We start from the raw sequence: 12400 nt of genomic DNA on the forward strand, positions 1-12400 counted from the left end.
AGCAAACTGTGATCAGCTCTGAGAAGGAAAGGAACACGTCTCGCCGTACAGAGCTGGGAGATTTCCCGTCTGGGCTGCTCTGGGGGTGTTCATCTCAGCTAAACAAGTTCTGCTGTTGCAGCAAGGCAGGAAGGCAGGGCCTCATTGATCGTACTCATTCCCCATTAAGCGGCAGATTTCACGGGCACTTACCAGTAAACATTGGCCATAATCTTCACGCAATTTGCTTGGTAGTTTTATTGACCCCAGCTTTGAGATGAGGTCATTGAAGCTGGGGAGTTTGCTGCATGCCCGTGATTACCTTGCAAATACCCCCACTGGTCTTTCAACCTAGACTGGTGTGGCTGTCATGCCCCATCCCTGTGAATGGCATCGTGTAGCTTCTCCCAAGTGGCCCAAATGACTGACATTGATATGCTTAATTCGTAGGAAATGGTATGTGGCAATAAGAGAAAAAGGTAGTAAGAAATTGTTTGGAAAACAAGAAAAAAACCTATTCTTCCCCAGCTGGGGGAGCGTAACCTGTATCACCCACCCTAATCACTGCCTGTCACCTCCTCCCTGAGGATTCTGTGTTCAGAAGCCACTCTGAGCCTTGGGAGAACATTTTTCCTCATGACACTTTTGACTAGGGCCCGCGACATCTCTGTCCCTGGTTAACAATCTCTTCAAAGCCGTTTAAATTTTTTGCAGGTTCCTCCATTCTGATGTAAGAATACCCTGTATAACTTCTTGATGCAGCTCCTTAATGAAGATCTTGTGATGGAAACCTAGCCAAAACTGGGATGTATGCACATAGTGACTGCAACTTCAGCACCTTGTGAGTTCATAATCAGAGGGGTGGGTGACTCAGGAAAGGCTTTTTTAAGATAACAAGGGGAAAGTGAAAGGACGCTTGCTGTGTGAGAAAGAAACATCTCGGACACAGCCAGCAAGACACCTGTGTTCATGATGGGGTGTGGCGAGTGCAGAGTTCTCACAAAGAAAGAAGTGATGTGATGGGAGGGAGGACAGTTGGGTAATTTATTGGGGAGGAAAAAAGTGGGCTGAACATTTCCTGGTTGAACAAGAGGATTGTGACATGACGTGCTTGTATTTTGGAGAGAAGGGTTTTGTGGGGACAGGCCTAGGAGTACGCTGTATGGCTGGGGAGTCAGCACAACAGAGAAACACAGAGAAACGGGCAGACCCCAAGGCCCAAGCTGGGGGAGAGGCTGCCCGCAAATTGGAACCCTGGAAGCTGGTTCTGTCCCTTAGCTGGGGCCTCAGACGTCACTTCACAGCCCAGTCCTGTTGATACAAGAATAAAAAACGTTGGGCATGAGAAGGGCTGTGTCCCAGGATTTCGTTGAGCCCCTGGGATGTGCCCCACCAGATTTTGTTCTTTGACTTCATGCAGTAAAGAATTCAAGAGCAAGCCAGTGTTGAGTAAAGGTATATATATTCAGACAGATACATTGAAATGCAAGATAAACGTCACGAGGTGTGGGGGTTTCATGCACAGATTAGAAGTAGGTACACACCCCACAGACAGAAGGTCTGTCTTCTCCAAAGAGGGACAGAGAGTGGTGACCGCGAGGTGGTGCTGTGTTGCTTGTTTTCTTGGGCTTGGTGGTTTCATATGCTAATAAGTAGAAGGACCAGCCTTAGGGCAAGGGGCTAGGATTTCCAGGGAGTTGGCCATTTCCCACCCTTTGACCTTTTGTGGCTATCATTGGGACTGCCATGGTGCCTGGGGCATGTTATTCACCAGGTTACTATTACAATGGATGTTTACTGAATCTCAAGATCTGCTAGAAGTTAAATCTCTTCATCCTGAGCCTCAAGGCCTATTGGGGGTTGAATCCTTCACCATTTTGATGTCAATTGCTGTGGCCTTCCTTGAATGGCTGTGCTCTTCCCCCTTCCATCCTGTATCACTGTGATGACACAAAGACAGCAAAGGCCGTGCTCCTGCATTTAACGGCAGGAGATGTGGTGTGGGCTTATGATGACTCTGAGTGGTGAGAAGGATGTTTCAGATTTTCCCACTTGAGACATGGGGATTTACCAGCAGCCTCCCCAGATTTATCTCACGGGCATTATCGCTTGTGTTGTTATGGAAACAAAAGGCCAGCCAAGAAATAAGAATCACACAGAGGGTTGGAGTACTGAGATTTATTACGCTGGCGGGCTCAGAGGGGTTTCTTTTCCAAAGCTCTGAGCACCTCCAAGACGTGCACATGAGGTTTTATAGGGTTAATTACAAGTATGGGGCTATTACCCAATAAGGCTCAAACAACAAAAAGCAAGGAATCAGTACACTGAAGCTTATCAATTTGGAACAGATCACGTTACTGACAACTGTTGACCTTGGATTTTCGGGTTAGCTTATTAGCCCAGTAAACTGACACTAAACTTCAGATTTACCAGGTAGCCCAGCAAAACTTAGATCAGGAAACCGACACTTATTACACTTTGATTTGTGACTTAGCTTGTTAGCCCAGCTGTGGTTTTCCTTCAGTGTCACTTATCTTTTGAATTTTTCTTTTTTTCTTTTTTTTAATATTTAATCCAAATTTAATATCAGGGTTCTTTGGGAAAGAAATTTCTCTTTTTCTTTTCTTTGGTGATCTTTTAGGGGGGCAGATAATTAGATGTATTTACCTGTTAGTGGAAGCCCTGGGGCTTCAACCCAGGACCCCGTGCACACTAAGCACACGCTCTACCACCCGCCCCATCATCTTTTCTTTTTGGTTTCGCTGCCAAGAATCCTACAGCTGAATTTCTAGTCAGCCTTTAACACTTGCCCTGACTTCATGGAATCCATTTTTATGAGTTTACTTCCCCCTGGTTTCATTTAAGTATTGAATCTTCATTTTCTCTTCACTCTCAGTTTTGCCTTTTTGTTGTTATGGTTGTTAAGCTGTGTTTAACAGAATTGTTTAAATTCTCTTTTAGCAAGAGGCTGAATGTAAATAAATATGTAAGCAAACAGCACAATTAAATGCTTTTATACATTCTGAGCTGTTTAGTAGTAACTTAAAAACCGAATTGAATATTAAAGTGATAGCATTTTAAAAATATTTTTTAATTTTTCATAAAAATATAGCTGATTTAAAATATGATATTAGTTTCAGGTGTACAATAGATGCGCCATTTATAGTTACTGTAAAACATTGTCTGTATTCCCTGTGTTGTAAGATACATCCCTCTAGCGTGTTTACATTACATGTTGCAGTTTGTATAAGAAAGTTGGGTAACGCAGAGTCTGGAACGTGGCTGTGTATGACTCAGGTTCACGCTCACCCTGCCTGTCAGAGCTCAGGCCTTCACTCCTTTCTGCAGGGGAGCGAGTGGAGGCAGCTCTCATCAGCGCTGTCACCACCCTCTGAGTGGCAGTGACAGCAGTGACTGTGTGTGGACGTGCAAATTGTTTTTCCAAGAGCTTTATATGCGTTTCTGCATTTAATAATTAAAGCCCTCCTGTGAGGAAGCGTTTTAAGTTTTTAATGCATAATACATTTTATTTTGATATTGATAGATTTCAAACCTCTGGAAAATTTACAGGAGTAGTACAATAAACGCTTAGATACAGTTCACTTTAAAGGGCACTATTTGGCTTTTTGTGTCTGGCTTAATTTAGCATAAAATTTCAAGGATCATCCATAATTGTAGCCTGAATCAGTACTTTATTCTTTTTGCTTGATAATATCCTTTTCCTTTTTTTTTCGTTTTTGGTCTATTTAAAAATATTTTCATTGAAGTCTTGTTAGTTTACAATTTTGTGTTAGTTTCTTGTGTACAGCACAACACTTCAGCTAAATAGGAACCTACCTGTATTCATTTTCATCCTCTTTTTAAACATAAGTTACTATAAGATATTAAATATATTCTCCTGTGCTATACAGTATAAACTTGCTGTTTATTCTTTACATACTCAGTATCTGCAAATCTTGAACTCCCAGTTTATTCCTTCCCACACCCTCTCCCCACTGGTAACCATAGTTTGGTTTCTATGTCTCTGTGTCTGTTTCTGTTCTGTAGATAAGTTTATTTTTTTGTTTCTTTCTATTTTTTTTTTAGAGTCCACATGTGAGCAATCTCATATGGTATTTTCCTTTCTCTTTCTGGCTTACTTCACTTAGAATGACATTCTCCAGGTCCATTGATGTTGCTGCCAATGTCATTATTTTATTATTATTTTATGGCTGAATAGTAGTCTATTGGACAAATATGCTACAACCTCTTTATCCAGTCATCTCTCAGTGGACATTTCGGTTGCTTCCATGTCTTGATATTGTAAATAGTGCTGCTGTGTACATTGGGGTGTAGGTGTCTTTTTCAGTTAGGGTTCCTTCTGGATATATGCCCAGGAGTGGGATTGCTGGGTCATCTGGGAGGTCAATTTTATGTCTTTAGAGGAACATCTATACACTTTTCCACAATGGCTCCACCAAACTGTATCCCCACCACAGTGTAGGTGTGTTCCCAATTCTCCGCAGACTTTCCAGTATTTATTGTCAGTGAACTTCTGAATGATGGCTATTCTGACTGGTGAGAGGTGATACTTGATTGCAGTTTTGATTTGCATTTCTCTGATAATGATATTGAATATTTTTTCATGTGGCTACTGGCCTTTTGTACGTCTTCATTGGAGAAATGTTTCTTTAGGACTTCTGCCAATTTTTGAATTGAATTGTTTGTTTTTCTTTCTTATTAAGTGTAAAAGCTGTTTACATATTCTGGGAATTAAGCCCCTAGCAGTTTCATTTATTGCAAATATTTTCTCCCATTCCATAGGTTGGTTGTCTTTTTGTTTTGCTTACTGTTTCCATAGCTGTGCAAAAGCTTGTAAGTTTAATTAGATCCCTCTTGTATATTTTTGGTTGTTTTTCTATTGCTTGAATAGACTGCTCTAGGAAAACATTGCTGAGATGTATGTCAGATGTTTTGCCTATGGTTGCTTCTAAGAGGTTTATAGTGTCTTGTCTACATGTTTAAGGCTTTAACACATTTTGTATTCATTTTTGTATATTCTGTGAGGGAGTAGTCTAGCTTCAATGATTAACATGCAGCTGTTAAGTTTTCCCTACACCATTTGCTGAAGAGGCTGTCTTTACTCCATTGTATGTTGTCACCTCCTTTGTCAAAGTTTCAATGACCAAAAGTTTGTGGGCCTATTCTTGGTAATTTTGTTTATCCGTTCATTGATGGATGGATATTGTTAGTAACTTTTGGCTACTCTGAATGATACTGCTATGAATATTGATGTGAAATTTTTTATGAGAATATGTTTTCATTCTGTTGGCTGTACATTTGCCCCGCCATATCTGTAGTTTCCACTACATGAATCCAGATGGTTGATTGTAAATGGACTCGAACATCCTTGGATTATGATATCCAGGGTGTGGGGTTCCTGAAACCAACCCCCCAAGGATATTGAGAGATGACTCTATATGTAGGAGTGGAATTGCTGAGACATATAACTCTAAGCTTTTGAGGAAATACCAGACTTCTCCAAAGAAGCTGCAACATTGTTCCTTTCCCCTGGCCACATATGAGGTTTCTCTGCCTCCTGAACGACATTTGTTATTGTCCATGTTTTGGTTATAACCATCCTAGTGGGTGTAAAATGAGATCTCATTTTGTTTTTGACTTCCCTAGTGATGCTGAGCATCTTTTCATATGATTATTGGCCATTTGTATATCTATTTAAATTCGTGGTAAATTTAAAAATTGGGTGTATTTTTTTGTATTGTTCAGTTGTAAGCATTCGTTATATATCCTGGATACTACTCTCTTATTAGATACATGCTTTGCAAAATTTTTCTTCTATTCTGCACATTGTCCTTTAACTATATTTTTTTAAACATTAAAACAATTTCTTTAAAAGGGAGGTAGTTAGATGTAAAGATTTATTTTATTTTTTTGCAAAGCACGCACTCTCTGACTTGAGATACCCTTTTCCCCTGTCATTTCACTTTCTTGATGATGTCCTTTGTAAGAAAAAGGTTTTAGATTTGATGAAGTCCAGTTTATCTGCTTTTTCCTTCTATCACTTGTGCTCTTGGTTTTGTATCTAGGAAACCAAAGCCTATCCTAGGCCCACAAAGATTTATACTGTGTCTTCTTTTAGAAAGTTTATAGGTTTAATTTTTACATTTCTGTCTGTGATCTATTTTCAATTAATTTTATTTGTTATATAAAATATGGGTGTTCAGATTCCAGATTGATTCTTTTGCCTGCAGATACCCAGCTGTCCCTGAACCATTAGTTGAATAGACTATTCTTTCAATGGAGTGTTTTTGGCCCCCTAGTGGAAAAGTGTCTGTAAATGTAAGTTTTCCCCGTGGGTTTTTATTGTGTCTTTTAGATTTATTTATCCAAACTTATGTCAGTATCATACTGACTTAGTACTCTAGCATTTTAGTACACTTTAAAGTGAGTCCTCCAACTTTACTCTTCTTTTTCAAGGTTGTTTTTGCTGTCCTGGGCCCCTTGCACGTCCATGTGAATTTTGGGATCAGTTTTTCAATTTTGCATAGAAGTCAGCTGGAATTTTGATAGGGATTCCACTGAATATATAGTTCACTTTGAGGATTCTTAACATTTTTAATAATATTGTCAATCATTCCATGAAAATGGGATGTCTTCCATATATGTAGATCTTTTAAAATTTATTCTGGTGATACTTCAAAAAGTTCAATATACAAATCTTGTAAATTTTTGTTAAATGTATATCTCACTTTATTTTTAATGCTGTTGTAAATGGAAAGGCTGAATTTCTTATGGGTGGGACTATGTATCAATCTTCTTATTTGTAGAATTCCTTCACAACAAATACCCTTGGTATATATTTGCTACATAAATCTATCCACAACTATTCCCCACCCCGTGTTATAAGAAACCAAGACCCAAGGTAAGCTACTTGAAAACACCTATGTGGAAGTGAGAAATGAGACCCTTGGGTGGGTCTTTGTGCAGATGATACTGAGAGCTTATTCTGAATGGCTTCTTCTTAATTACTTTTAAACAACCCTTTCAGTGTATTTAGTCAGATACATTAAGATTATGCCCTTTTGATGTGCGGAGTAGCTAAGACTATAATTTTCAAATAAATTCTAGTGAGAGTGTTGTACTTGAAACCTAATTTGCATCAATCTTTGAAGATTTATGTTTCAGGAGCTTTGACTAAAGAACAACTGTCTTTATTCTATAATGAGAACTAAATGCTCAAGCAACATGTAAGAGTTTGAGCAAACTGCCCCCGCCCCGTAGTGCTGGGTGGCTGCAGCTGTAACTGAAGTCAGCACTTACCTTTCCCAGTATGCTTGTGCTGATCTGCTCAAAGTGGTTCGTCCAACAGTTTGTCAGTAGTCTGTTGGACAAAGTCATAAAACATTGATTGAAGGTTGCTAGAATGCAATATATTCTTATTAATATTAAGTAAGCACATATTGAATGCTTACTGTATGATGGAATTGTCCCTCAGCCTCACATGAATATTATTTCTCTTGAAACCTCACATATTTCCTTGTTATTCTCACTTTACAGATAAGGAGACTGAGAATTAGGTCTTCTCTCTTTTGGGGGGAGCTCATTATTAATGATGGGCAGTTGTAAGGAAAAAGATATTGATTCATCATGAGAAAACATTTTTGTGAGAGTCAGCAATGAAGAAGATGAACACTGAAGAAGGTGATCATTGTTCGAGTGAGACAAGCCCTGGGTTGTGCGGAGTCAGCATCCCTGTCCTAGACACGGCACGTGTAGAGCTGCGTGGTGGGTGAGGCGGCGCGGCCGTGCAGGGAAAGCAGATGCTGGGGCCTTAGGCTGTGCTCAGGCCTGGTTGGGCTTTCTCTTAAGGGGAGTGAACCATCATTGACAGATTTTAAGTAGGAGAGTGGGGTGCTCTCATATTTCATATTTGTCTTCTAGAATGTTTGGAAACATTTAGAAGGCTTGGCAGGAGATGATGTGATGAGTCAGAGTAGGGTGGCTGCGAGGTGTAGCAGTGTCCAATTTTCAAGTGGTTTTCAGGCCCAGGCTTGTGGCTTAGTAGCCGTGTCAGTTTGAATGACGCACGCAAGGAAGTGAAACAATTTATCTAATCAATTGAAGCAGTGATGTACCCAATTCCCAGGACTATTGTGGAGATCCAGTGAGATACACTGTGCAGTGTGCAGCGTGGTCTCCAGCAGAGAGTCAGTGCTGAGTGAGTGCCAGTGAGTATCTGGTAGGTCAGTTGAGGGTAGTGGGACTCGGTGTCTGAGGATATCTGGTCCCTGAAGGAGGGGTCCATTCACATCTGTGAGTGATGGGCCTGAGTTGGGAGACGCAGGGAGACCTTACCCTCCGACCAGGGGCCCTGGTAAGGACGGCTATGGGAGGAACACCGTGAAGTTAGCTCTTTGCATGTGGAGTTGGAGCTGCCTTTGAGACAACTAACTGCAGTGTCACGAGCTTAAAGAGGAGATCTGGGCCCAGGTTGTGCATTTTCCTAAAATCTCAACTCCTAAGGACGCCGAAGTATTGATCACTGAACGTGAAGTCATACTTTAAAGGACAAATGAATAGTAGTATTATCTCTGTCATCAAAGCTCACGTCTATTTATTCATCACTCACTTTGCTAATTGGGTACTTACAGAGCTCACTTCACCGTCCTCCCGTGGGCTCAGGCTCCACAGAAAAGAGCTGGTGAGACTCCCTCTTTTCTAGAATAAGACACATTTAGCTTGTAGACTTCTGTACCTCGCCAGACTTAGGAAATTAGTTTGTTGGTTTAATTGTATTTTCTGTTGGCCATGTCCTGACAGGAGAGAAATTTTACCTCATGGTCATGTTTCAATTAGCTGTTACTGAGAATTGCTGATCTGATACATAGTGTATGTATTATATTAACTTTGTAGAGTAGTTATCATTTTTCTGTCTTTGCCCTTTAATTTTGTTTGCCCCTTCAGTGTTCTATTCTTTTTGGGGCCTTATTTTTTTTTAATTAAAAAATGTCTGTTAGCAGTTAAGAAAAAAAAAGCAAAGAAAAAATGCACATGAGAACTAAATTTAGAAAATGTCTAGTGTGTTTTCTGTCTCCGCAATGGAGGGTACTAGAAACTCCTGAAAACCTTCATTACACAAGTTCCTTAAAATGCTGATTGAGAAATAAAACCTTCCTTCCTCATCTTTCAAGCTGCACAACTCATTGTCAAGAAAGTGAGGGAAAATTCTCAGAAGCCAAGAGAAACGAGAAAGCAGGGTTTCTGAGAGATACGTGAGCGTTAGAAGCCGTGGTGTGCTGGTTGGCTCCTGAACTGATTTTCAGTTGCCTTGACAGGAGGGAAGGATGTGAGCCCGAAACCTCTCACACTAGGAGTTGGATGGGTGATCATATAATGGGCCAAGCCCATCCTGAGAATCTTGCTTTACTAAAGGGTGAAATAGGAAAAAAAAAATTCCTCAAGACAAGAAAGTAAGAAAAGTCAATTTTGTTGGAAGAGGGGAAAAATAACAAATCCAAAGTAAGGATATAGTTTAAAGCTGTTCTGGCATGAGAGTGACCACAAACTCCTGGCAGAAAAGCACAGCTACTCCTTGATTGATAAGTTGTGTTTTGAATGAATCAGTGAACAGCTATTCCGAAAAAGGCCTTCAGAGTCTTGTGGATCAAGATACTGGACAGCAAAAACCTCTCTTCCAAGGTCTCATTCAAATAACCAGAAAGGTTTTAAAGGAAAGTAGCAATAATCTGAGTTGTATTTATTGACATTACTATATGCTAAGAATTCAGAGGTGACTATGGAGTTGTCTCCTCTTTTATGGACCTTATTTTCTCTTTGGGGAGAAAAATGACATAGTTGGGTATCTTGGTGGAGGGAGGTGTTAGTCTGTTGCAATTAGCCAGGAGAGGAGATTAAGAAAACAGTGAAGGGTGGGTGAACTTTTTAGCTGAGGACAGTCTTGTTCACTTGGCTTTTAATTGCAGGCTCAATGAGCTGTCACTGGAGGGACTAGATCTTACGGAGGATGGACTTAGCTCAGGCCTCTTTTGAAAGGACAAGTGAACCTGGAAAAAGACAGTCAAATCTGTGCAGACATTAAAGTTCACTTGAACGTGCTGCATCCCTGAGCCAAAGATAGGACAAATATGCAGCAATTCTTGAGGACAGAAGAGTGGTTTTTAAGGTTCTCCAAGAATGAATCCCATGGAACCGAGATGGCCAGTTGTCAAACTGAGACTTTGTTCTTTGGACGGTGTACCCAGCAAGGGTATTGGCCTTTTATATGTTTCCATTTGTCTTTAATACATGTCTGTTGATGAGGACATGGGCACAAATGTTTGACACCTTGTCGAGGCGATTTTGGATACCTGCCTAGAAGCACAGGCACAGTTGTGGCTGCTTCATACATCTTGCAGCCCATCCCTTTCCCCGGCTCCGTGATCACGGCAGAGTGGTTCCTTGTTGACCTGTCCGTTTCCTCTGTGACATCATAACCCATGAAAAGACCGGAGCATATTAACTTGGCTTTGTTAAAGTCAAAGAAACAGATCAAATATGGAGTCACATTTGTTCTTTCCTATTTCAGTAGTACCATGGAGATGGCAGTTTGGGCAGCTTTTTGTAGTGTCCTGGAGGCTTTCTCTCTCAGCTTCTGGGTGCCTCTATTGAAAACCCTTCATTGCTGTCTGGCCTGCTGGTAATGCACACTGCCTGTTTTGCCCTGAAGATGTGTTCTGTTTATAAACTCATCTCTACTCCTTGGAAAACAACTCAAGAAAAACTCAGTTGGTTTTCCACCAGCCATGGGCAGGGGTGAGGTAAACCGTGTTATTATTTCATAAAATAATAGTAATAATAGTAATAGTCATAGTAGTAGTACTTGTAGTAATAGTAATAATAATAATAATAATAATAATAATAATAATAATAATAATAATAATAATAATATTAATAGAAGTCTTAAAACAGGACAGAGCACATTGGAGAGAGTCAAAAAATGCTTTCTGGCTTAAATCAAAAGTGATGACTAGTGATTCCATGGCTGCTGTATTTGCTAAGCTAATTACTCCTTTGCTCCATTACACATTTCTTTTATCTGAAAAAGAAATACAAGGAAATGGTTTAAAAAAAACTCAAACAGAGCACAAAAATACACAAGTGAAAGAAGTTTTCCCTCATCCTCTGTTCTTTCAGCCCTCTCTGGAGATGCCTCTGTTTACTATCCTTTGGGTGCTTTTCCAGATATGCTTTGACATTCCCACCTATGTATGTAAATTCCTTTAAAATTTTAGTTATATTTAACTTAAAGGGATTTAAATCCTCAAGTGGCTTCTGGCCGGGTAATATAACAGAACAAATCTGACTCCATATTAGATTTGTTCCTTTGAATTTAACCCTGTGCTTTGTCACCTAGGCTTCATCTTGCTTGTAAAACAATGTTGCCTAGAGCCTGAAATAAACAGGAGACCCTATTCTGAAGGCTCTGACCTTTAAGGATATTTAACACTTTTTCATTCATTAAAAGATAGCAAATTGCAGAATAGAAAATAACGTTTCTTTTGTTGGAGGTTTACAGGGATCTGACCCACGCAGATAGCTGCAAGAACAAAGGATTCTAACAAGAAGGAATTCCTACACTAAGAAGTTTGCACTAACCAAGCACATAGGAAAGGAGCCTGAATTGTGACTTGGGGAGATGGTTTTCCAGGACATTAGTTTGCCATCTAGGTCTACAGAAACTTGCTATTCCATGCCCCAACATCTGGTCTCCCAACTTATTGGCCTGTCCTGCACTGAGGAGAATGAATTTGGACTTGGTAACACTCCTATCTACCTAGAAAGCTGGGCACTGGAGCTGAGTGTTATGGAAACAGGCCAGCCAAGAAAAAAGCACCAAAAGGAGTGTTGGAGTATTCAGAATTATTATGCCGGTGGGCTCAGAGGGGCTTCGGCTCCGAAGTTTTGAGTACCTCCAAGACGTGCACATGAGGTTTTAAAGGCTTAATTACAAGTAAGGGGGGATTAGCCAATAAGGCTCAAAGAACAAAAAGCAAGGAATAAGTACACTGGAGCTTATCAATTTGTAACAGATCACATTACTGACACTTGTTGAGCTTGGAATTACGAGTTAGGTTGTTAGGCCAATAAACTGACACTAAACTTCAGATTTACGAGATAGCCCAGCAGAATTTAGATCATTAAACCGACACTTATCACACTTAGATTTGTGACTTAGCTTGTTAGCCCAGCTGGACTTTTCCTTCACATGAGGACAGCTCTCCCACACCCAGGGAACTACTGTGAGCCCTTGATGTTTCCACTAGGGTGGGTATGGTTTACCCAGGAGGGATGGGGACTATGCACCAACACTCAGGCAGTCTGCTCTGTTTGGGGCTCTGATCTTGTACCATCCCGCTCCCCG

The 12400-nt window shown here is 40.4% G+C and overlaps 1 protein-coding gene across 1 annotated transcript in view; it reads left to right on the forward strand.

The window, feature by feature from the left end:
* Positions 1 to 12400, forward strand: part of LOC140687908 (trafficking protein particle complex subunit 9-like) — a 169580-nt gene that overhangs the window by 47894 nt on the left and 109286 nt on the right. The window lies entirely within an intron of this gene.

The sequence above is a fragment of the Vicugna pacos genome, chromosome 21 (genome assembly GCF_048564905.1).
Source record: "Vicugna pacos chromosome 21, VicPac4, whole genome shotgun sequence".
NCBI lineage: Eukaryota > Metazoa > Chordata > Mammalia > Artiodactyla > Camelidae > Vicugna > Vicugna pacos.